Genomic DNA, 23,078 nt, shown 5'->3' with positions numbered 1-23,078 from the left:
TGGACACTAGTCCCAAAAAAAAGTCTCTCCCATAGCAGGAATTGAACCAGTCAACCAGGAATACTAACTAAGTCTTTCTCCACATGGTGTAAGCAGTACAGTAAACAGCAAGACAGGTGTAAAAAAAAAAAAAAAAAAAAAAAGAGTGTTTTGCTTTGAATACAAAACATAAACATTACAAGAGCTAAAACACGCTACATGGTCAAGGTTTTTGGCACGTCAGTTGAATAATTTGAAGATCATGAGTTTTTTGCTCACAAGTGCCATCCTCCTTTTCTCAAGAGATTTTGTCACTAACTCTGAACTTTCCAATTCAGTTCTAAACTGTTTCCGATTAGAAAGAACATGGGAGCCCTAATGACTGACAGGACACATGGCTTGTTGAGTCCCTTGACACTTTTGTGTAAAACTGTGTAGTTGAAAAAGGCTTAAGCTATGAAACAAAAGGAAATCTTTTGCAAAAGTCATAATGCATCGCCAATGTTAAGTATTTTTGTTGCAAAGTGAAAATCTACCAGAAACATTTTTGATTGAAAAACACGCATCAGTCTTTGAATGGTGGCAGTAGCTAAGATAAAGGTGCATTCCCATACCGGGAGTCGAACCCGGGCCACCTGGGTGAGAACCAGGAATCCTAACCGCTAGACCATATGGGAAAAGATGCGCTAACGTCTCAGTGACATTATGAAAAAAATAAGTTTTCTGCTATGCACAATAAACTTCTGCAGATCTGCAGGTGCAACTTGCTTCGTTAGCGCAGTAGGTAGTGCGTCAGTCTCGTAATCTGAAGGTTGTGAGTTTGAGCCTCACACGGGGCACTGTTCCCTCCTTTTCTCGAGAGATTTTGTCACCAACTTAGAACTTTTCCATTCAATTCTACAACGTTTTCCATTAGAAAGGAAATGGGAATCCAAATAACTTACAGGACCCATGAGTTGTTGAGTCTCTTGACACTTTGGTGTAAAAAGGGGTGGTTGAGAATGAGTTGAGCTACGAATCCAAATTGAATCTTGCGTGAAGGGTCAGAATGAAGTGCCAAAACGCGGGCGTTCAGCATTTTTGCCTGAAAAAAACAAATCCTACCTGAAATACGTTTGTTTTAAAAACACACGTCAGTCTTTGAATGTTGGCAACGGTGTAGAAAAGGATGCGTTTCCATACCGGGAGTCGAACCCAGGCCACCTGGGTGAAAACCAGGAATCCTAAGCGCTAGACCATACGGGAGAAGATGTACTGCCAGCTCACTTACAATATGAAAAAAAAGAGGTGTACTGCTTTGCACAAGCAACTTCCGCAGATTATTACATGCATCTTGCCTCGTTAGCGCAGCAGGTAGCGCGTCAGTCTCGTAATCTGAAGGTCGTGAGTTCGATTCTCACATGGGGCACTGGTACCTTGTTTCCGTAACTGATTTTGCCACTATCTTGGCTAGAGAGTCACAGCTCTTTTCCATTCAGTAACAAAACATCACCAATTGATGGAAGGGGAGCTCCAATGACAGACAGGGATAAAGGCTTGTTGAGTCCCTTAACACCCAGGAATTAAAAGTGAGAGATATGAATGGTTTGAGATATGACATCAAATAAGCTTTTGTGCAAATAAATATCCAAAAAATCTGGTGGTCTGCATTTTTGGCAGCAAAGTGCAGTTCCAACCTAAACTGATTCTGTCTGCAAGGCACGTGTCGGCTTTGGAATGTGGACACTAGTCCCAAAAAAAAGTCTCTCCCATAGCAGGAATTGAACCAGTCAACCAGGAATACTAACTAAGTCTTTCTCCACATGGTGTAAGCAGTACAGTAAACAGCAAGACAGGTGTAAAAAAAAAAAAAAAAAAAAAAAGAGTGTTTTGCTTTGAATACAAAACATAAACATTACAAGAGCTAAAACACGCTACATGGTCAAGGTTTTTGGCACGTCAGTTGAATAATTTGAAGATCATGAGTTTTTTGCTCACAAGTGCCATCCTCCTTTTCTCAAGAGATTTTGTCACTAACTCTGAACTTTCCAATTCAGTTCTAAACTGTTTCCGATTAGAAAGAACATGGGAGCCCTAATGACTGACAGGACACATGGCTTGTTGAGTCCCTTGACACTTTTGTGTAAAACTGTGTAGTTGAAAAAGGCTTAAGCTATGAAACAAAAGGAAATCTTTTGCAAAAGTCATAATGCATCGCCAATGTTAAGTATTTTTGTTGCAAAGTGAAAATCTACCAGAAACATTTTTGATTGAAAAACACGCATCAGTCTTTGAATGGTGGCAGTAGCTAAGATAAAGGTGCATTCCCATACCGGGAGTCGAACCCGGGCCACCTGGGTGAGAACCAGGAATCCTAACCGCTAGACCATATGGGAAAAGATGCGCTAACGTCTCAGTGACATTATGAAAAAAATAAGTTTTCTGCTATGCACAATAAACTTCTGCAGATCTGCAGGTGCAACTTGCTTCGTTAGCGCAGTAGGTAGTGCGTCAGTCTCGTAATCTGAAGGTTGTGAGTTTGAGCCTCACACGGGGCACTGTTCCCTCCTTTTCTCGAGAGATTTTGTCACCAACTTAGAACTTTTCCATTCAATTCTACAACGTTTTCCATTAGAAAGGAAATGGGAATCCAAATAACTTACAGGACCCATGAGTTGTTGAGTCTCTTGACACTTTGGTGTAAAAAGGGGTGGTTGAGAATGAGTTGAGCTACGAATCCAAATTGAATCTTGCGTGAAGGGTCAGAATGAAGTGCCAAAACGCGGGCGTTCAGCATTTTTGCCTGAAAAAAACAAATCCTACCTGAAATACGTTTGTTTTAAAAACACACGTCAGTCTTTGAATGTTGGCAACGGTGTAGAAAAGGATGCGTTTCCATACCGGGAGTCGAACCCAGGCCACCTGGGTGAAAACCAGGAATCCTAAGCGCTAGACCATACGGGAGAAGATGTACTGCCAGCTCACTTACAATATGAAAAAAAAGAGGTGTACTGCTTTGCACAAGCAACTTCCGCAGATTATTACATGCATCTTGCCTCGTTAGCGCAGCAGGTAGCGCGTCAGTCTCGTAATCTGAAGGTCGTGAGTTCGATTCTCACATGGGGCACTGGTACCTTGTTTCCGTAACTGATTTTGCCACTATCTTGGCTAGAGAGTCACAGCTCTTTTCCATTCAGTAACAAAACATCACCAATTGATGGAAGGGGAGCTCCAATGACAGACAGGGATAAAGGCTTGTTGAGTCCCTTAACACCCAGGAATTAAAAGTGAGAGATATGAATGGTTTGAGATATGACATCAAATAAGCTTTTGTGCAAATAAATATCCAAAAAATCTGGTGGTCTGCATTTTTGGCAGCAAAGTGCAGTTCCAACCTAAACTGATTCTGTCTGCAAGGCACGTGTCGGCTTTGGAATGTGGACACTAGTCCCAAAAAAAAGTCTCTCCCATAGCAGGAATTGAACCAGTCAACCAGGAATACTAACTAAGTCTTTCTCCACATGGTGTAAGCAGTACAGTAAACAGCAAGACAGGTGTAAAAAAAAAAAAAAAAAAAAAAGAGTGTTTTGCTTTGAATACAAAACATAAACATTACAAGAGCTAAAACACGCTACATGGTCAAGGTTTTTGGCACGTCAGTTGAATAATTTGAAGATCATGAGTTTTTTGCTCACAAGTGCCATCCTCCTTTTCTCAAGAGATTTTGTCACTAACTCTGAACTTTCCAATTCAGTTCTAAACTGTTTCCGATTAGAAAGAACATGGGAGCCCTAATGACTGACAGGACACATGGCTTGTTGAGTCCCTTGACACTTTTGTGTAAAACTGTGTAGTTGAAAAAGGCTTAAGCTATGAAACAAAAGGAAATCTTTTGCAAAAGTCATAATGCATCGCCAATGTTAAGTATTTTTGTTGCAAAGTGAAAATCTACCAGAAACATTTTTGATTGAAAAACACGCATCAGTCTTTGAATGGTGGCAGTAGCTAAGATAAAGGTGCATTCCCATACCGGGAGTCGAACCCGGGCCACCTGGGTGAGAACCAGGAATCCTAACCGCTAGACCATATGGGAAAAGATGCGCTAACGTCTCAGTGACATTATGAAAAAAATAAGTTTTCTGCTATGCACAATAAACTTCTGCAGATCTGCAGGTGCAACTTGCTTCGTTAGCGCAGTAGGTAGTGCGTCAGTCTCGTAATCTGAAGGTTGTGAGTTTGAGCCTCACACGGGGCACTGTTCCCTCCTTTTCTCGAGAGATTTTGTCACCAACTTAGAACTTTTCCATTCAATTCTACAACGTTTTCCATTAGAAAGGAAATGGGAATCCAAATAACTTACAGGACCCATGAGTTGTTGAGTCTCTTGACACTTTGGTGTAAAAAGGGGTGGTTGAGAATGAGTTGAGCTACGAATCCAAATTGAATCTTGCGTGAAGGGTCAGAATGAAGTGCCAAAACGCGGGCGTTCAGCATTTTTGCCTGAAAAAAACAAATCCTACCTGAAATACGTTTGTTTTAAAAACACACGTCAGTCTTTGAATGTTGGCAACGGTGTAGAAAAGGATGCGTTTCCATACCGGGAGTCGAACCCAGGCCACCTGGGTGAAAACCAGGAATCCTAAGCGCTAGACCATACGGGAGAAGATGTACTGCCAGCTCACTTACAATATGAAAAAAAAGAGGTGTACTGCTTTGCACAAGCAACTTCCGCAGATTATTACATGCATCTTGCCTCGTTAGCGCAGCAGGTAGCGCGTCAGTCTCGTAATCTGAAGGTCGTGAGTTCGATTCTCACATGGGGCACTGGTACCTTGTTTCCGTAACTGATTTTGCCACTATCTTGGCTAGAGAGTCACAGCTCTTTTCCATTCAGTAACAAAACATCACCAATTGATGGAAGGGGAGCTCCAATGACAGACAGGGATAAAGGCTTGTTGAGTCCCTTAACACCCAGGAATTAAAAGTGAGAGATATGAATGGTTTGAGATATGACATCAAATAAGCTTTTGTGCAAATAAATATCCAAAAAATCTGGTGGTCTGCATTTTTGGCAGCAAAGTGCAGTTCCAACCTAAACTGATTCTGTCTGCAAGGCACGTGTCGGCTTTGGAATGTGGACACTAGTCCCAAAAAAAAGTCTCTCCCATAGCAGGAATTGAACCAGTCAACCAGGAATACTAACTAAGTCTTTCTCCACATGGTGTAAGCAGTACAGTAAACAGCAAGACAGGTGTAAAAAAAAAAAAAAAAAAAAAAAGAGTGTTTTGCTTTGAATACAAAACATAAACATTACAAGAGCTAAAACACGCTACATGGTCAAGGTTTTTGGCACGTCAGTTGAATAATTTGAAGATCATGAGTTTTTTGCTCACAAGTGCCATCCTCCTTTTCTCAAGAGATTTTGTCACTAACTCTGAACTTTCCAATTCAGTTCTAAACTGTTTCCGATTAGAAAGAACATGGGAGCCCTAATGACTGACAGGACACATGGCTTGTTGAGTCCCTTGACACTTTTGTGTAAAACTGTGTAGTTGAAAAAGGCTTAAGCTATGAAACAAAAGGAAATCTTTTGCAAAAGTCATAATGCATCGCCAATGTTAAGTATTTTTGTTGCAAAGTGAAAATCTACCAGAAACATTTTTGATTGAAAAACACGCATCAGTCTTTGAATGGTGGCAGTAGCTAAGATAAAGGTGCATTCCCATACCGGGAGTCGAACCCGGGCCACCTGGGTGAGAACCAGGAATCCTAACCGCTAGACCATATGGGAAAAGATGCGCTAACGTCTCAGTGACATTATGAAAAAAATAAGTTTTCTGCTATGCACAATAAACTTCTGCAGATCTGTAGGTGCAACTTGCTTCGTTAGCGCAGTAGGTAGTGCGTCAGTCTCGTAATCTGAAGGTTGTGAGTTTGAGCCTCACACGGGGCACTGTTCCCTCCTTTTCTCGAGAGATTTTGTCACCAACTTAGAACTTTTCCATTCAATTCTACAACGTTTTCCATTAGAAAGGAAATGGGAATCCAAATAACTTACAGGACCCATGAGTTGTTGAGTCTCTTGACACTTTGGTGTAAAAAGGGGTGGTTGAGAATGAGTTGAGCTACGAATCCAAATTGAATCTTGCGTGAAGGGTCAGAATGAAGTGCCAAAACGCGGGCGTTCAGCATTTTTGCCTGAAAAAAACAAATCCTACCTGAAATACGTTTGTTTTAAAAACACACGTCAGTCTTTGAATGTTGGCAACGGTGTAGAAAAGGATGCGTTTCCATACCGGGAGTCGAACCCAGGCCACCTGGGTGAAAACCAGGAATCCTAAGCGCTAGACCATACGGGAGAAGATGTACTGCCAGCTCACTTACAATATGAAAAAAAAGAGGTGTACTGCTTTGCACAAGCAACTTCCGCAGATTATTACATGCATCTTGCCTCGTTAGCGCAGCAGGTAGCGCGTCAGTCTCGTAATCTGAAGGTCGTGAGTTCGATTCTCACATGGGGCACTGGTACCTTGTTTCCGTAACTGATTTTGCCACTATCTTGGCTAGAGAGTCACAGCTCTTTTCCATTCAGTAACAAAACATCACCAATTGATGGAAGGGGAGCTCCAATGACAGACAGGGATAAAGGCTTGTTGAGTCCCTTAACACCCAGGAATTAAAAGTGAGAGATATGAATGGTTTGAGATATGACATCAAATAAGCTTTTGTGCAAATAAATATCCAAAAAATCTGGTGGTCTGCATTTTTGGCAGCAAAGTGCAGTTCCAACCTAAACTGATTCTGTCTGCAAGGCACGTGTCGGCTTTGGAATGTGGACACTAGTCCCAAAAAAAAGTCTCTCCCATAGCAGGAATTGAACCAGTCAACCAGGAATACTAACTAAGTCTTTCTCCACATGGTGTAAGCAGTACAGTAAACAGCAAGACAGGTGTAAAAAAAAAAAAAAAAAAAAAAGAGTGTTTTGCTTTGAATACAAAACATAAACATTACAAGAGCTAAAACACGCTACATGGTCAAGGTTTTTGGCACGTCAGTTGAATAATTTGAAGATCATGAGTTTTTTGCTCACAAGTGCCATCCTCCTTTTCTCAAGAGATTTTGTCACTAACTCTGAACTTTCCAATTCAGTTCTAAACTGTTTCCGATTAGAAAGAACATGGGAGCCCTAATGACTGACAGGACACATGGCTTGTTGAGTCCCTTGACACTTTTGTGTAAAACTGTGTAGTTGAAAAAGGCTTAAGCTATGAAACAAAAGGAAATCTTTTGCAAAAGTCATAATGCATCGCCAATGTTAAGTATTTTTGTTGCAAAGTGAAAATCTACCAGAAACATTTTTGATTGAAAAACACGCATCAGTCTTTGAATGGTGGCAGTAGCTAAGATAAAGGTGCATTCCCATACCGGGAGTCGAACCCGGGCCACCTGGGTGAGAACCAGGAATCCTAACCGCTAGACCATATGGGAAAAGATGCGCTAACGTCTCAGTGACATTATGAAAAAAATAAGTTTTCTGCTATGCACAATAAACTTCTGCAGATCTGTAGGTGCAACTTGCTTCGTTAGCGCAGTAGGTAGTGCGTCAGTCTCGTAATCTGAAGGTTGTGAGTTTGAGCCTCACACGGGGCACTGTTCCCTCCTTTTCTCGAGAGATTTTGTCACCAACTTAGAACTTTTCCATTCAATTCTACAACGTTTTCCATTAGAAAGGAAATGGGAATCCAAATAACTTACAGGACCCATGAGTTGTTGAGTCTCTTGACACTTTGGTGTAAAAAGGGGTGGTTGAGAATGAGTTGAGCTACGAATCCAAATTGAATCTTGCGTGAAGGGTCAGAATGAAGTGCCAAAACGCGGGCGTTCAGCATTTTTGCCTGAAAAAAACAAATCCTACCTGAAATACGTTTGTTTTAAAAACACACGTCAGTCTTTGAATGTTGGCAACGGTGTAGAAAAGGATGCGTTTCCATACCGGGAGTCGAACCCAGGCCACCTGGGTGAAAACCAGGAATCCTAAGCGCTAGACCATACGGGAGAAGATGTACTGCCAGCTCACTTACAATATGAAAAAAAAGAGGTGTACTGCTTTGCACAAGCAACTTCCGCAGATTATTACATGCATCTTGCCTCGTTAGCGCAGCAGGTAGCGCGTCAGTCTCGTAATCTGAAGGTCGTGAGTTCGATTCTCACATGGGGCACTGGTACCTTGTTTCCGTAACTGATTTTGCCACTATCTTGGCTAGAGAGTCACAGCTCTTTTCCATTCAGTAACAAAACATCACCAATTGATGGAAGGGGAGCTCCAATGACAGACAGGGATAAAGGCTTGTTGAGTCCCTTAACACCCAGGAATTAAAAGTGAGAGATATGAATGGTTTGAGATATGACATCAAATAAGCTTTTGTGCAAATAAATATCCAAAAAATCTGGTGGTCTGCATTTTTGGCAGCAAAGTGCAGTTCCAACCTAAACTGATTCTGTCTGCAAGGCACGTGTCGGCTTTGGAATGTGGACACTAGTCCCAAAAAAAAGTCTCTCCCATAGCAGGAATTGAACCAGTCAACCAGGAATACTAACTAAGTCTTTCTCCACATGGTGTAAGCAGTACAGTAAACAGCAAGACAGGTGTAAAAAAAAAAAAAAAAAAAAAAGAGTGTTTTGCTTTGAATACAAAACATAAACATTACAAGAGCTAAAACACGCTACATGGTCAAGGTTTTTGGCACGTCAGTTGAATAATTTGAAGATCATGAGTTTTTTGCTCACAAGTGCCATCCTCCTTTTCTCAAGAGATTTTGTCACTAACTCTGAACTTTCCAATTCAGTTCTAAACTGTTTCCGATTAGAAAGAACATGGGAGCCCTAATGACTGACAGGACACATGGCTTGTTGAGTCCCTTGACACTTTTGTGTAAAACTGTGTAGTTGAAAAAGGCTTAAGCTATGAAACAAAAGGAAATCTTTTGCAAAAGTCATAATGCATCGCCAATGTTAAGTATTTTTGTTGCAAAGTGAAAATCTACCAGAAACATTTTTGATTGAAAAACACGCATCAGTCTTTGAATGGTGGCAGTAGCTAAGATAAAGGTGCATTCCCATACCGGGAGTCGAACCCGGGCCACCTGGGTGAGAACCAGGAATCCTAACCGCTAGACCATATGGGAAAAGATGCGCTAACGTCTCAGTGACATTATGAAAAAAATAAGTTTTCTGCTATGCACAATAAACTTCTGCAGATCTGCAGGTGCAACTTGCTTCGTTAGCGCAGTAGGTAGTGCGTCAGTCTCGTAATCTGAAGGTTGTGAGTTTGAGCCTCACACGGGGCACTGTTCCCTCCTTTTCTCGAGAGATTTTGTCACCAACTTAGAACTTTTCCATTCAATTCTACAACGTTTTCCATTAGAAAGGAAATGGGAATCCAAATAACTTACAGGACCCATGAGTTGTTGAGTCTCTTGACACTTTGGTGTAAAAAGGGGTGGTTGAGAATGAGTTGAGCTACGAATCCAAATTGAATCTTGCGTGAAGGGTCAGAATGAAGTGCCAAAACGCGGGCGTTCAGCATTTTTGCCTGAAAAAAACAAATCCTACCTGAAATACGTTTGTTTTAAAAACACACGTCAGTCTTTGAATGTTGGCAACGGTGTAGAAAAGGATGCGTTTCCATACCGGGAGTCGAACCCAGGCCACCTGGGTGAAAACCAGGAATCCTAAGCGCTAGACCATACGGGAGAAGATGTACTGCCAGCTCACTTACAATATGAAAAAAAAGAGGTGTACTGCTTTGCACAAGCAACTTCCGCAGATTATTACATGCATCTTGCCTCGTTAGCGCAGCAGGTAGCGCGTCAGTCTCGTAATCTGAAGGTCGTGAGTTCGATTCTCACATGGGGCACTGGTACCTTGTTTCCGTAACTGATTTTGCCACTATCTTGGCTAGAGAGTCACAGCTCTTTTCCATTCAGTAACAAAACATCACCAATTGATGGAAGGGGAGCTCCAATGACAGACAGGGATAAAGGCTTGTTGAGTCCCTTAACACCCAGGAATTAAAAGTGAGAGATATGAATGGTTTGAGATATGACATCAAATAAGCTTTTGTGCAAATAAATATCCAAAAAATCTGGTGGTCTGCATTTTTGGCAGCAAAGTGCAGTTCCAACCTAAACTGATTCTGTCTGCAAGGCACGTGTCGGCTTTGGAATGTGGACACTAGTCCCAAAAAAAAGTCTCTCCCATAGCAGGAATTGAACCAGTCAACCAGGAATACTAACTAAGTCTTTCTCCACATGGTGTAAGCAGTACAGTAAACAGCAAGACAGGTGTAAAAAAAAAAAAAAAAAAAAAAAGAGTGTTTTGCTTTGAATACAAAACATAAACATTACAAGAGCTAAAACACGCTACATGGTCAAGGTTTTTGGCACGTCAGTTGAATAATTTGAAGATCATGAGTTTTTTGCTCACAAGTGCCATCCTCCTTTTCTCAAGAGATTTTGTCACTAACTCTGAACTTTCCAATTCAGTTCTAAACTGTTTCCGATTAGAAAGAACATGGGAGCCCTAATGACTGACAGGACACATGGCTTGTTGAGTCCCTTGACACTTTTGTGTAAAACTGTGTAGTTGAAAAAGGCTTAAGCTATGAAACAAAAGGAAATCTTTTGCAAAAGTCATAATGCATCGCCAATGTTAAGTATTTTTGTTGCAAAGTGAAAATCTACCAGAAACATTTTTGATTGAAAAACACGCATCAGTCTTTGAATGGTGGCAGTAGCTAAGATAAAGGTGCATTCCCATACCGGGAGTCGAACCCGGGCCACCTGGGTGAGAACCAGGAATCCTAACCGCTAGACCATATGGGAAAAGATGCGCTAACGTCTCAGTGACATTATGAAAAAAATAAGTTTTCTGCTATGCACAATAAACTTCTGCAGATCTGTAGGTGCAACTTGCTTCGTTAGCGCAGTAGGTAGTGCGTCAGTCTCGTAATCTGAAGGTTGTGAGTTTGAGCCTCACACGGGGCACTGTTCCCTCCTTTTCTCGAGAGATTTTGTCACCAACTTAGAACTTTTCCATTCAATTCTACAACGTTTTCCATTAGAAAGGAAATGGGAATCCAAATAACTTACAGGACCCATGAGTTGTTGAGTCTCTTGACACTTTGGTGTAAAAAGGGGTGGTTGAGAATGAGTTGAGCTACGAATCCAAATTGAATCTTGCGTGAAGGGTCAGAATGAAGTGCCAAAACGCGGGCGTTCAGCATTTTTGCCTGAAAAAAACAAATCCTACCTGAAATACGTTTGTTTTAAAAACACACGTCAGTCTTTGAATGTTGGCAACGGTGTAGAAAAGGATGCGTTTCCATACCGGGAGTCGAACCCAGGCCACCTGGGTGAAAACCAGGAATCCTAAGCGCTAGACCATACGGGAGAAGATGTACTGCCAGCTCACTTACAATATGAAAAAAAAGAGGTGTACTGCTTTGCACAAGCAACTTCCGCAGATTATTACATGCATCTTGCCTCGTTAGCGCAGCAGGTAGCGCGTCAGTCTCGTAATCTGAAGGTCGTGAGTTCGATTCTCACATGGGGCACTGGTACCTTGTTTCCGTAACTGATTTTGCCACTATCTTGGCTAGAGAGTCACAGCTCTTTTCCATTCAGTAACAAAACATCACCAATTGATGGAAGGGGAGCTCCAATGACAGACAGGGATAAAGGCTTGTTGAGTCCCTTAACACCCAGGAATTAAAAGTGAGAGATATGAATGGTTTGAGATATGACATCAAATAAGCTTTTGTGCAAATAAATATCCAAAAAATCTGGTGGTCTGCATTTTTGGCAGCAAAGTGCAGTTCCAACCTAAACTGATTCTGTCTGCAAGGCACGTGTCGGCTTTGGAATGTGGACACTAGTCCCAAAAAAAAGTCTCTCCCATAGCAGGAATTGAACCAGTCAACCAGGAATACTAACTAAGTCTTTCTCCACATGGTGTAAGCAGTACAGTAAACAGCAAGACAGGTGTAAAAAAAAAAAAAAAAAAAAAAAGAGTGTTTTGCTTTGAATACAAAACATAAACATTACAAGAGCTAAAACACGCTACATGGTCAAGGTTTTTGGCACGTCAGTTGAATAATTTGAAGATCATGAGTTTTTTGCTCACAAGTGCCATCCTCCTTTTCTCAAGAGATTTTGTCACTAACTCTGAACTTTCCAATTCAGTTCTAAACTGTTTCCGATTAGAAAGAACATGGGAGCCCTAATGACTGACAGGACACATGGCTTGTTGAGTCCCTTGACACTTTTGTGTAAAACTGTGTAGTTGAAAAAGGCTTAAGCTATGAAACAAAAGGAAATCTTTTGCAAAAGTCATAATGCATCGCCAATGTTAAGTATTTTTGTTGCAAAGTGAAAATCTACCAGAAACATTTTTGATTGAAAAACACGCATCAGTCTTTGAATGGTGGCAGTAGCTAAGATAAAGGTGCATTCCCATACCGGGAGTCGAACCCGGGCCACCTGGGTGAGAACCAGGAATCCTAACCGCTAGACCATATGGGAAAAGATGCGCTAACGTCTCAGTGACATTATGAAAAAAATAAGTTTTCTGCTATGCACAATAAACTTCTGCAGATCTGCAGGTGCAACTTGCTTCGTTAGCGCAGTAGGTAGTGCGTCAGTCTCGTAATCTGAAGGTTGTGAGTTTGAGCCTCACACGGGGCACTGTTCCCTCCTTTTCTCGAGAGATTTTGTCACCAACTTAGAACTTTTCCATTCAATTCTACAACGTTTTCCATTAGAAAGGAAATGGGAATCCAAATAACTTACAGGACCCATGAGTTGTTGAGTCTCTTGACACTTTGGTGTAAAAAGGGGTGGTTGAGAATGAGTTGAGCTACGAATCCAAATTGAATCTTGCGTGAAGGGTCAGAATGAAGTGCCAAAACGCGGGCGTTCAGCATTTTTGCCTGAAAAAAACAAATCCTACCTGAAATACGTTTGTTTTAAAAACACACGTCAGTCTTTGAATGTTGGCAACGGTGTAGAAAAGGATGCGTTTCCATACCGGGAGTCGAACCCAGGCCACCTGGGTGAAAACCAGGAATCCTAAGCGCTAGACCATACGGGAGAAGATGTACTGCCAGCTCACTTACAATATGAAAAAAAAGAGGTGTACTGCTTTGCACAAGCAACTTCCGCAGATTATTACATGCATCTTGCCTCGTTAGCGCAGCAGGTAGCGCGTCAGTCTCGTAATCTGAAGGTCGTGAGTTCGATTCTCACATGGGGCACTGGTACCTTGTTTCCGTAACTGATTTTGCCACTATCTTGGCTAGAGAGTCACAGCTCTTTTCCATTCAGTAACAAAACATCACCAATTGATGGAAGGGGAGCTCCAATGACAGACAGGGATAAAGGCTTGTTGAGTCCCTTAACACCCAGGAATTAAAAGTGAGAGATATGAATGGTTTGAGATATGACATCAAATAAGCTTTTGTGCAAATAAATATCCAAAAAATCTGGTGGTCTGCATTTTTGGCAGCAAAGTGCAGTTCCAACCTAAACTGATTCTGTCTGCAAGGCACGTGTCGGCTTTGGAATGTGGACACTAGTCCCAAAAAAAAGTCTCTCCCATAGCAGGAATTGAACCAGTCAACCAGGAATACTAACTAAGTCTTTCTCCACATGGTGTAAGCAGTACAGTAAACAGCAAGACAGGTGTAAAAAAAAAAAAAAAAAAAAAAAGAGTGTTTTGCTTTGAATACAAAACATAAACATTACAAGAGCTAAAACACGCTACATGGTCAAGGTTTTTGGCACGTCAGTTGAATAATTTGAAGATCATGAGTTTTTTGCTCACAAGTGCCATCCTCCTTTTCTCAAGAGATTTTGTCACTAACTCTGAACTTTCCAATTCAGTTCTAAACTGTTTCCGATTAGAAAGAACATGGGAGCCCTAATGACTGACAGGACACATGGCTTGTTGAGTCCCTTGACACTTTTGTGTAAAACTGTGTAGTTGAAAAAGGCTTAAGCTATGAAACAAAAGGAAATCTTTTGCAAAAGTCATAATGCATCGCCAATGTTAAGTATTTTTGTTGCAAAGTGAAAATCTACCAGAAACATTTTTGATTGAAAAACACGCATCAGTCTTTGAATGGTGGCAGTAGCTAAGATAAAGGTGCATTCCCATACCGGGAGTCGAACCCGGGCCACCTGGGTGAGAACCAGGAATCCTAACCGCTAGACCATATGGGAAAAGATGCGCTAACGTCTCAGTGACATTATGAAAAAAATAAGTTTTCTGCTATGCACAATAAACTTCTGCAGATCTGCAGGTGCAACTTGCTTCGTTAGCGCAGTAGGTAGTGCGTCAGTCTCGTAATCTGAAGGTTGTGAGTTTGAGCCTCACACGGGGCACTGTTCCCTCCTTTTCTCGAGAGATTTTGTCACCAACTTAGAACTTTTCCATTCAATTCTACAACGTTTTCCATTAGAAAGGAAATGGGAATCCAAATAACTTACAGGACCCATGAGTTGTTGAGTCTCTTGACACTTTGGTGTAAAAAGGGGTGGTTGAGAATGAGTTGAGCTACGAATCCAAATTGAATCTTGCGTGAAGGGTCAGAATGAAGTGCCAAAACGCGGGCGTTCAGCATTTTTGCCTGAAAAAAACAAATCCTACCTGAAATACGTTTGTTTTAAAAACACACGTCAGTCTTTGAATGTTGGCAACGGTGTAGAAAAGGATGCGTTTCCATACCGGGAGTCGAACCCAGGCCACCTGGGTGAAAACCAGGAATCCTAAGCGCTAGACCATACGGGAGAAGATGTACTGCCAGCTCACTTACAATATGAAAAAAAAGAGGTGTACTGCTTTGCACAAGCAACTTCCGCAGATTATTACATGCATCTTGCCTCGTTAGCGCAGCAGGTAGCGCGTCAGTCTCGTAATCTGAAGGTCGTGAGTTCGATTCTCACATGGGGCACTGGTACCTTGTTTCCGTAACTGATTTTGCCACTATCTTGGCTAGAGAGTCACAGCTCTTTTCCATTCAGTAACAAAACATCACCAATTGATGGAAGGGGAGCTCCAATGACAGACAGGGATAAAGGCTTGTTGAGTCCCTTAACACCCAGGAATTAAAAGTGAGAGATATGAATGGTTTGAGATATGACATCAAATAAGCTTTTGTGCAAATAAATATCCAAAAAATCTGGTGGTCTGCATTTTTGGCAGCAAAGTGCAGTTCCAACCTAAACTGATTCTGTCTGCAAGGCACGTGTCGGCTTTGGAATGTGGACACTAGTCCCAAAAAAAAGTCTCTCCCATAGCAGGAATTGAACCAGTCAACCAGGAATACTAACTAAGTCTTTCTCCACATGGTGTAAGCAGTACAGTAAACAGCAAGACAGGTGTAAAAAAAAAAAAAAAAAAAAAAAGAGTGTTTTGCTTTGAATACAAAACATAAACATTACAAGAGCTAAAACACGCTACATGGTCAAGGTTTTTGGCACGTCAGTTGAATAATTTGAAGATCATGAGTTTTTTGCTCACAAGTGCCATCCTCCTTTTCTCAAGAGATTTTGTCACTAACTCTGAACTTTCCAATTCAGTTCTAAACTGTTTCCGATTAGAAAGAACATGGGAGCCCTAATGACTGACAGGACACATGGCTTGTTGAGTCCCTTGACACTTTTGTGTAAAACTGTGTAGTTGAAAAAGGCTTAAGCTATGAAACAAAAGGAAATCTTTTGCAAAAGTCATAATGCATCGCCAATGTTAAGTATTTTTGTTGCAAAGTGAAAATCTACCAGAAACATTTTTGATTGAAAAACACGCATCAGTCTTTGAATGGTGGCAGTAGCTAAGATAAAGGTGCATTCCCATACCGGGAGTCGAACCCGGGCCACCTGGGTGAGAACCAGGAATCCTAACCGCTAGACCATATGGGAAAAGATGCGCTAACGTCTCAGTGACATTATGAAAAAAATAAGTTTTCTGCTATGCACAATAAACTTCTGCAGATCTGTAGGTGCAACTTGCTTCGTTAGCGCAGTAGGTAGTGCGTCAGTCTCGTAATCTGAAGGTTGTGAGTTTGAGCCTCACACGGGGCACTGTTCCCTCCTTTTCTCGAGAGATTTTGTCACCAACTTAGAACTTTTCCATTCAATTCTACAACGTTTTCCATTAGAAAGGAAATGGGAATCCAAATAACTTACAGGACCCATGAGTTGTTGAGTCTCTTGACACTTTGGTGTAAAAAGGGGTGGTTGAGAATGAGTTGAGCTACGAATCCAAATTGAATCTTGCGTGAAGGGTCAGAATGAAGTGCCAAAACGCGGGCGTTCAGCATTTTTGCCTGAAAAAAACAAATCCTACCTGAAATACGTTTGTTTTAAAAACACACGTCAGTCTTTGAATGTTGGCAACGGTGTAGAAAAGGATGCGTTTCCATACCGGGAGTCGAACCCAGGCCACCTGGGTGAAAACCAGGAATCCTAAGCGCTAGACCATACGGGAGAAGATGTACTGCCAGCTCACTTACAATATGAAAAAAAAGAGGTGTACTGCTTTGCACAAGCAACTTCCGCAGATTATTACATGCATCTTGCCTCGTTAGCGCAGCAGGTAGCGCGTCAGTCTCGTAATCTGAAGGTCGTGAGTTCGATTCTCACATGGGGCACTGGTACCTTGTTTCCGTAACTGATTTTGCCACTATCTTGGCTAGAGAGTCACAGCTCTTTTCCATTCAGTAACAAAACATCACCAATTGATGGAAGGGGAGCTCCAATGACAGACAGGGATAAAGGCTTGTTGAGTCCCTTAACACCCAGGAATTAAAAGTGAGAGATATGAATGGTTTGAGATATGACATCAAATAAGCTTTTGTGCAAATAAATATCCAAAAAATCTGGTGGTCTGCATTTTTGGCAGCAAAGTGCAGTTCCAACCTAAACTGATTCTGTCTGCAAGGCACGTGTCGGCTTTGGAATGTGGACACTAGTCCCAAAAAAAAGTCTCTCCCATAGCAGGAATTGAACCAGTCAACCAGGAATACTAACTAAGTCTTTCTCCACATGGTGTAAGCAGTACAGTAAACAGCAAGACAGGTGTAAAAAAAAAAAAAAAAAAAAAAAGAGTGTTTTGCTTTGAATACAAAACATAAACATTACAAGAGCTAAAACACGCTACATGGTCAAGGTTTTTGGCACGTCAGTTGAATAATTTGAAGATCATGAGTTTTTTGCTCACAAGTGCCATCCTCCTTTTCTCAAGAGATTTTGTCACTAACTCTGAACTTTCCAATTCAGTTCTAAACTGTTTCCGATTAGAAAGAACATGGGAGCCCTAATGACTGACAGGACACATGGCTTGTTGAGTCCCTTGACACTTTTGTGTAAAACTGTGTAGTTGAAAAAGGCTTAAGCTATGAAACAAAAGGAAATCTTTTGCAAAAGTCATAATGCATCGCCAATGTTAAGTATTTTTGTTGCAAAGTGAAAATCTACCAGAAACATTTTTGATTGAAAAACACGCATCAGTCTTTGAATGGTGGCAGTAGCTAAGATAAAGGTGCATTCCCATACCGGGAGTCGAACCCGGGCCACCTGGGTGAGAACCAGGAATCCTAACCGCTAGACCATATGGGAAAAGATGCGCTAACGTCTCAGTGACATTATGAAAAAAATAAGTTTTCTGCTATGCACAATAAACTTCTGCAGATCTGCAGGTGCAACTTGCTTCGTTAGCGCAGTAGGTAGTGCGTCAGTCTCGTAATCTGAAGGTTGTGAGTTTGAGCCTCACACGGGGCACTGTTCCCTCCTTTTCTCGAGAGATTTTGTCACCAACTTAGAACTTTTCCATTCAATTCTACAACGTTTTCCATTAGAAAGGAAATGGGAATCCAAATAACTTACAGGACCCATGAGTTGTTGAGTCTCTTGACACTTTGGTGTAAAAAGGGGTGGTTGAGAATGAGTTGAGCTACGAATCCAAATTGAATCTTGCGTGAAGGGTCAGAATGAAGTGCCAAAACGCGGGCGTTCAGCATTTTTGCCTGAAAAAAACAAATCCTACCTGAAATACGTTTGTTTTAAAAACACACGTCAGTCTTTGAATGTTGGCAACGGTGTAGAAAAGGATGCGTTTCCATACCGGGAGTCGAACCCAGGCCACCTGGGTGAAAACCAGGAATCCTAAGCGCTAGACCATACGGGAGAAGATGTACTGCCAGCTCACTTACAATATGAAAAAAAAGAGGTGTACTGCTTTGCACAAGCAACTTCCGCAGATTATTACATGCATCTTGCCTCGTTAGCGCAGCAGGTAGCGCGTCAGTCTCGTAATCTGAAGGTCGTGAGTTCGATTCTCACATGGGGCACTGGTACCTTGTTTCCGTAACTGATTTTGCCACTATCTTGGCTAGAGAGTCACAGCTCTTTTCCATTCAGTAACAAAACATCACCAATTGATGGAAGGGGAGCTCCAATGACAGACAGGGATAAAGGCTTGTTGAGTCCCTTAACACCCAGGAATTAAAAGTGAGAGATATGAATGGTTTGAGATATGACATCAAATAAGCTTTTGTGCAAATAAATATCCAAAAAATCTGGTGGTCTGCATTTTTGGCAGCAAAGTGCAGTTCCAACCTAAACTGATTCTGTCTGCAAGGCACGTGTCGGCTTTGGAATGTGGACACTAGTCCCAAAAAAAAGTCTCTCCCATAGCAGGAATTGAACCAGTCAACCAGGAATACTAACTAAGTCTTTCTCCACATGGTGTAAGCAGTACAGTAAACAGCAAGACAGGTGTAAAAAAAAAAAAAAAAAAAAAAAGAGTGTTTTGCTTTGAATACAAAACATAAACATTACAAGAGCTAAAACACGCTACATGGTCAAGGTTTTTGGCACGTCAGTTGAATAATTTGAAGATCATGAGTTTTTTGCTCACAAGTGCCATCCTCCTTTTCTCAAGAGATTTTGTCACTAACTCTGAACTTTCCAATTCAGTTCTAAACTGTTTCCGATTAGAAAGAACATGGGAGCCCTAATGACTGACAGGACACATGGCTTGTTGAGTCCCTTGACACTTTTGTGTAAAACTGTGTAGTTGAAAAAGGCTTAAGCTATGAAACAAAAGGAAATCTTTTGCAAAAGTCATAATGCATCGCCAATGTTAAGTATTTTTGTTGCAAAGTGAAAATCTACCAGAAACATTTTTGATTGAAAAACACGCATCAGTCTTTGAATGGTGGCAGTAGCTAAGATAAAGGTGCATTCCCATACCGGGAGTCGAACCCGGGCCACCTGGGTGAGAACCAGGAATCCTAACCGCTAGACCATATGGGAAAAGATGCGCTAACGTCTCAGTGACATTATGAAAAAAATAAGTTTTCTGCTATGCACAATAAACTTCTGCAGATCTGTAGGTGCAACTTGCTTCGTTAGCGCAGTAGGTAGTGCGTCAGTCTCGTAATCTGAAGGTTGTGAGTTTGAGCCTCACACGGGGCACTGTTCCCTCCTTTTCTCGAGAGATTTTGTCACCAACTTAGAACTTTTCCATTCAATTCTACAACGTTTTCCATTAGAAAGGAAATGGGAATCCAAATAACTTACAGGACCCATGAGTTGTTGAGTCTCTTGACACTTTGGTGTAAAAAGGGGTGGTTGAGAATGAGTTGAGCTACGAATCCAAATTGAATCTTGCGTGAAGGGTCAGAATGAAGTGCCAAAACGCGGGCGTTCAGCATTTTTGCCTGAAAAAAACAAATCCTACCTGAAATACGTTTGTTTTAAAAACACACGTCAGTCTTTGAATGTTGGCAACGGTGTAGAAAAGGATGCGTTTCCATACCGGGAGTCGAACCCAGGCCACCTGGGTGAAAACCAGGAATCCTAAGCGCTAGACCATACGGGAGAAGATGTACTGCCAGCTCACTTACAATATGAAAAAAAAGAGGTGTACTGCTTTGCACAAGCAACTTCCGCAGATTATTACATGCATCTTGCCTCGTTAGCGCAGCAGGTAGCGCGTCAGTCTCGTAATCTGAAGGTCGTGAGTTCGATTCTCACATGGGGCACTGGTACCTTGTTTCCGTAACTGATTTTGCCACTATCTTGGCTAGAGAGTCACAGCTCTTTTCCATTCAGTAACAAAACATCACCAATTGATGGAAGGGGAGCTCCAATGACAGACAGGGATAAAGGCTTGTTGAGTCCCTTAACACCCAGGAATTAAAAGTGAGAGATATGAATGGTTTGAGATATGACATCAAATAAGCTTTTGTGCAAATAAATATCCAAAAAATCTGGTGGTCTGCATTTTTGGCAGCAAAGTGCAGTTCCAACCTAAACTGATTCTGTCTGCAAGGCACGTGTCGGCTTTGGAATGTGGACACTAGTCCCAAAAAAAAGTCTCTCCCATAGCAGGAATTGAACCAGTCAACCAGGAATACTAACTAAGTCTTTCTCCACATGGTGTAAGCAGTACAGTAAACAGCAAGACAGGTGTAAAAAAAAAAAAAAAAAAAAAAAGAGTGTTTTGCTTTGAATACAAAACATAAACATTACAAGAGCTAAAACACGCTACATGGTCAAGGTTTTTGGCACGTCAGTTGAATAATTTGAAGATCATGAGTTTTTTGCTCACAAGTGCCATCCTCCTTTTCTCAAGAGATTTTGTCACTAACTCTGAACTTTCCAATTCAGTTCTAAACTGTTTCCGATTAGAAAGAACATGGGAGCCCTAATGACTGACAGGACACATGGCTTGTTGAGTCCCTTGACACTTTTGTGTAAAACTGTGTAGTTGAAAAAGGCTTAAGCTATGAAACAAAAGGAAATCTTTTGCAAAAGTCATAATGCATCGCCAATGTTAAGTATTTTTGTTGCAAAGTGAAAATCTACCAGAAACATTTTTGATTGAAAAACACGCATCAGTCTTTGAATGGTGGCAGTAGCTAAGATAAAGGTGCATTCCCATACCGGGAGTCGAACCCGGGCCACCTGGGTGAGAACCAGGAATCCTAACCGCTAGACCATATGGGAAAAGATGCGCTAACGTCTCAGTGACATTATGAAAAAAATAAGTTTTCTGCTATGCACAATAAACTTCTGCAGATCTGCAGGTGCAACTTGCTTCGTTAGCGCAGTAGGTAGTGCGTCAGTCTCGTAATCTGAAGGTTGTGAGTTTGAGCCTCACACGGGGCACTGTTCCCTCCTTTTCTCGAGAGATTTTGTCACCAACTTAGAACTTTTCCATTCAATTCTACAACGTTTTCCATTAGAAAGGAAATGGGAATCCAAATAACTTACAGGACCCATGAGTTGTTGAGTCTCTTGACACTTTGGTGTAAAAAGGGGTGGTTGAGAATGAGTTGAGCTACGAATCCAAATTGAATCTTGCGTGAAGGGTCAGAATGAAGTGCCAAAACGCGGGCGTTCAGCATTTTTGCCTGAAAAAAACAAATCCTACCTGAAATACGTTTGTTTTAAAAACACACGTCAGTCTTTGAATGTTGGCAACGGTGTAGAAAAGGATGCGTTTCCATACCGGGAGTCGAACCCAGGCCACCTGGGTGAAAACCAGGAATCCTAAGCGCTAGACCATACGGGAGAAGATGTACTGCCAGCTCACTTACAATATGAAAAAAAAGAGGTGTACTGCTTTGCACAAGCAACTTCCGCAGATTATTACATGCATCTTGCCTCGTTAGCGCAGCAGGTAGCGCGTCAGTCTCGTAATCTGAAGGTCGTGAGTTCGATTCTCACATGGGGCACTGGTACCTTGTTTCCGTAACTGATTTTGCCACTATCTTGGCTAGAGAGTCACAGCTCTTTTCCATTCAGTAACAAAACATCACCAATTGATGGAAGGGGAGCTCCAATGACAGACAGGGATAAAGGCTTGTTGAGTCCCTTAACACCCAGGAATTAAAAGTGAGAGATATGAATGGTTTGAGATATGACATCAAATAAGCTTTTGTGCAAATAAATATCCAAAAAATCTGGTGGTCTGCATTTTTGGCAGCAAAGTGCAGTTCCAACCTAAACTGATTCTGTCTGCAAGGCACGTGTCGGCTTTGGAATGTGGACACTAGTCCCAAAAAAAAGTCTCTCCCATAGCAGGAATTGAACCAGTCAACCAGGAATACTAACTAAGTCTTTCTCCACATGGTGTAAGCAGTACAGTAAACAGCAAGACAGGTGTAAAAAAAAAAAAAAAAAAAAAAAGAGTGTTTTGCTTTGAATACAAAACATAAACATTACAAGAGCTAAAACACGCTACATGGTCAAGGTTTTTGGCACGTCAGTTGAATAATTTGAAGATCATGAGTTTTTTGCTCACAAGTGCCATCCTCCTTTTCTCAAGAGATTTTGTCACTAACTCTGAACTTTCCAATTCAGTTCTAAACTGTTTCCGATTAGAAAGAACATGGGAGCCCTAATGACTGACAGGACACATGGCTTGTTGAGTCCCTTGACACTTTTATGTAAAACTGTGTAGTTGAAAAAGGCTTAAGCTATGAAACAAAAGGAAATCTTTTGCAAAAGTCATAATGCATCGCCAATGTTAAGTATTTTTGTTGCAAAGTGAAAATCTACCAGAAACATTTTTGATTGAAAAACACGCATCAGTCTTTGAATGGTGGCAGTAGCTAAGATAAAGGTGCATTCCCATACCGGGAGTCGAACCCGGGCCACCTGGGTGAGAACCAGGAATCCTAACCGCTAGACCATATGGGAAAAGATGCGCTAACGTCTCAGTGACATTATGAAAAAAATAAGTTTTCTGCTATGCACAATAAACTTCTGCAGATCTGCAGGTGCAACTTGCTTCGTTAGCGCAGTAGGTAGTGCGTCAGTCTCGTAATCTGAAGGTTGTGAGTTTGAGCCTCACACGGGGCACTGTTCCCTCCTTTTCTCGAGAGATTTTGTCACCAACTTAGAACTTTTCCATTCAATTCTACAACGTTTTCCATTAGAAAGGAAATGGGAATCCAAATAACTTACAGGACCCATGAGTTGTTGAGTCTCTTGACACTTTGGTGTAAAAAGGGGTGGTTGAGAATGAGTTGAGCTACGAATCCAAATTGA

General features: G+C 41.5%; 27 non-coding genes across 27 annotated transcripts; 13 read left to right on the top strand and 14 right to left on the bottom strand.

Moving 5' to 3' along the window:
* Positions 1–584: 584 nt before the first annotated feature.
* TRNAE-CUC (transfer RNA glutamic acid (anticodon CUC)) lies at positions 585–656 on the bottom strand. Its single transcript has one exon. It is a non-coding gene; the product is annotated as a tRNA-Glu (tRNA).
* Positions 657–1,314: 658 nt separating this feature from the next.
* Positions 1,315–1,387, top strand: TRNAT-CGU (transfer RNA threonine (anticodon CGU)). The gene has a single exon. It is a non-coding gene; the product is annotated as a tRNA-Thr (tRNA).
* An 895-nt stretch (positions 1,388–2,282) lies between these two features.
* TRNAE-CUC (transfer RNA glutamic acid (anticodon CUC)) lies at positions 2,283–2,354 on the bottom strand. The gene has a single exon. It is a non-coding gene; the product is annotated as a tRNA-Glu (tRNA).
* Positions 2,355–3,012: 658 nt separating this feature from the next.
* Positions 3,013–3,085, top strand: TRNAT-CGU (transfer RNA threonine (anticodon CGU)). The gene has a single exon. It is a non-coding gene; the product is annotated as a tRNA-Thr (tRNA).
* Positions 3,086–3,979: 894 nt separating this feature from the next.
* On the bottom strand, positions 3,980–4,051 carry TRNAE-CUC (transfer RNA glutamic acid (anticodon CUC)). The gene has a single exon. It is a non-coding gene; the product is annotated as a tRNA-Glu (tRNA).
* Positions 4,052–4,709: 658 nt separating this feature from the next.
* On the top strand, positions 4,710–4,782 carry TRNAT-CGU (transfer RNA threonine (anticodon CGU)). The gene has a single exon. It is a non-coding gene; the product is annotated as a tRNA-Thr (tRNA).
* An 895-nt stretch (positions 4,783–5,677) lies between these two features.
* On the bottom strand, positions 5,678–5,749 carry TRNAE-CUC (transfer RNA glutamic acid (anticodon CUC)). Its single transcript has one exon. It is a non-coding gene; the product is annotated as a tRNA-Glu (tRNA).
* A 658-nt stretch (positions 5,750–6,407) lies between these two features.
* TRNAT-CGU (transfer RNA threonine (anticodon CGU)) lies at positions 6,408–6,480 on the top strand. The gene has a single exon. It is a non-coding gene; the product is annotated as a tRNA-Thr (tRNA).
* An 894-nt stretch (positions 6,481–7,374) lies between these two features.
* TRNAE-CUC (transfer RNA glutamic acid (anticodon CUC)) lies at positions 7,375–7,446 on the bottom strand. Its single transcript has one exon. It is a non-coding gene; the product is annotated as a tRNA-Glu (tRNA).
* A 658-nt stretch (positions 7,447–8,104) lies between these two features.
* TRNAT-CGU (transfer RNA threonine (anticodon CGU)) lies at positions 8,105–8,177 on the top strand. Its single transcript has one exon. It is a non-coding gene; the product is annotated as a tRNA-Thr (tRNA).
* An 894-nt stretch (positions 8,178–9,071) lies between these two features.
* TRNAE-CUC (transfer RNA glutamic acid (anticodon CUC)) lies at positions 9,072–9,143 on the bottom strand. The gene has a single exon. It is a non-coding gene; the product is annotated as a tRNA-Glu (tRNA).
* Positions 9,144–9,801: 658 nt separating this feature from the next.
* On the top strand, positions 9,802–9,874 carry TRNAT-CGU (transfer RNA threonine (anticodon CGU)). Its single transcript has one exon. It is a non-coding gene; the product is annotated as a tRNA-Thr (tRNA).
* An 895-nt stretch (positions 9,875–10,769) lies between these two features.
* Positions 10,770–10,841, bottom strand: TRNAE-CUC (transfer RNA glutamic acid (anticodon CUC)). Its single transcript has one exon. It is a non-coding gene; the product is annotated as a tRNA-Glu (tRNA).
* A 658-nt stretch (positions 10,842–11,499) lies between these two features.
* On the top strand, positions 11,500–11,572 carry TRNAT-CGU (transfer RNA threonine (anticodon CGU)). The gene has a single exon. It is a non-coding gene; the product is annotated as a tRNA-Thr (tRNA).
* An 895-nt stretch (positions 11,573–12,467) lies between these two features.
* On the bottom strand, positions 12,468–12,539 carry TRNAE-CUC (transfer RNA glutamic acid (anticodon CUC)). Its single transcript has one exon. It is a non-coding gene; the product is annotated as a tRNA-Glu (tRNA).
* Positions 12,540–13,197: 658 nt separating this feature from the next.
* Positions 13,198–13,270, top strand: TRNAT-CGU (transfer RNA threonine (anticodon CGU)). Its single transcript has one exon. It is a non-coding gene; the product is annotated as a tRNA-Thr (tRNA).
* An 895-nt stretch (positions 13,271–14,165) lies between these two features.
* Positions 14,166–14,237, bottom strand: TRNAE-CUC (transfer RNA glutamic acid (anticodon CUC)). Its single transcript has one exon. It is a non-coding gene; the product is annotated as a tRNA-Glu (tRNA).
* A 658-nt stretch (positions 14,238–14,895) lies between these two features.
* On the top strand, positions 14,896–14,968 carry TRNAT-CGU (transfer RNA threonine (anticodon CGU)). The gene has a single exon. It is a non-coding gene; the product is annotated as a tRNA-Thr (tRNA).
* Positions 14,969–15,863: 895 nt separating this feature from the next.
* Positions 15,864–15,935, bottom strand: TRNAE-CUC (transfer RNA glutamic acid (anticodon CUC)). Its single transcript has one exon. It is a non-coding gene; the product is annotated as a tRNA-Glu (tRNA).
* Positions 15,936–16,593: 658 nt separating this feature from the next.
* TRNAT-CGU (transfer RNA threonine (anticodon CGU)) lies at positions 16,594–16,666 on the top strand. The gene has a single exon. It is a non-coding gene; the product is annotated as a tRNA-Thr (tRNA).
* An 895-nt stretch (positions 16,667–17,561) lies between these two features.
* On the bottom strand, positions 17,562–17,633 carry TRNAE-CUC (transfer RNA glutamic acid (anticodon CUC)). Its single transcript has one exon. It is a non-coding gene; the product is annotated as a tRNA-Glu (tRNA).
* A 658-nt stretch (positions 17,634–18,291) lies between these two features.
* Positions 18,292–18,364, top strand: TRNAT-CGU (transfer RNA threonine (anticodon CGU)). Its single transcript has one exon. It is a non-coding gene; the product is annotated as a tRNA-Thr (tRNA).
* Positions 18,365–19,259: 895 nt separating this feature from the next.
* Positions 19,260–19,331, bottom strand: TRNAE-CUC (transfer RNA glutamic acid (anticodon CUC)). The gene has a single exon. It is a non-coding gene; the product is annotated as a tRNA-Glu (tRNA).
* A 658-nt stretch (positions 19,332–19,989) lies between these two features.
* TRNAT-CGU (transfer RNA threonine (anticodon CGU)) lies at positions 19,990–20,062 on the top strand. Its single transcript has one exon. It is a non-coding gene; the product is annotated as a tRNA-Thr (tRNA).
* Positions 20,063–20,957: 895 nt separating this feature from the next.
* On the bottom strand, positions 20,958–21,029 carry TRNAE-CUC (transfer RNA glutamic acid (anticodon CUC)). The gene has a single exon. It is a non-coding gene; the product is annotated as a tRNA-Glu (tRNA).
* A 658-nt stretch (positions 21,030–21,687) lies between these two features.
* Positions 21,688–21,760, top strand: TRNAT-CGU (transfer RNA threonine (anticodon CGU)). The gene has a single exon. It is a non-coding gene; the product is annotated as a tRNA-Thr (tRNA).
* Positions 21,761–22,655: 895 nt separating this feature from the next.
* On the bottom strand, positions 22,656–22,727 carry TRNAE-CUC (transfer RNA glutamic acid (anticodon CUC)). Its single transcript has one exon. It is a non-coding gene; the product is annotated as a tRNA-Glu (tRNA).
* Positions 22,728–23,078: the final 351 nt, after the last annotated feature.

The sequence above is a fragment of the Phyllobates terribilis genome, unplaced genomic scaffold, assembly GCF_046119375.1.
Source record: "Phyllobates terribilis strain yellow unplaced genomic scaffold, ASM4611937v1 Scaffold_2106__1_contigs__length_166561, whole genome shotgun sequence".
Classification (NCBI taxonomy): Eukaryota; Metazoa; Chordata; class Amphibia; order Anura; family Dendrobatidae; genus Phyllobates; species Phyllobates terribilis.
The sequence above is the reverse complement of the archived record's forward strand: the minus strand, read 5'-3'. Positions and strand labels throughout refer to the sequence as shown.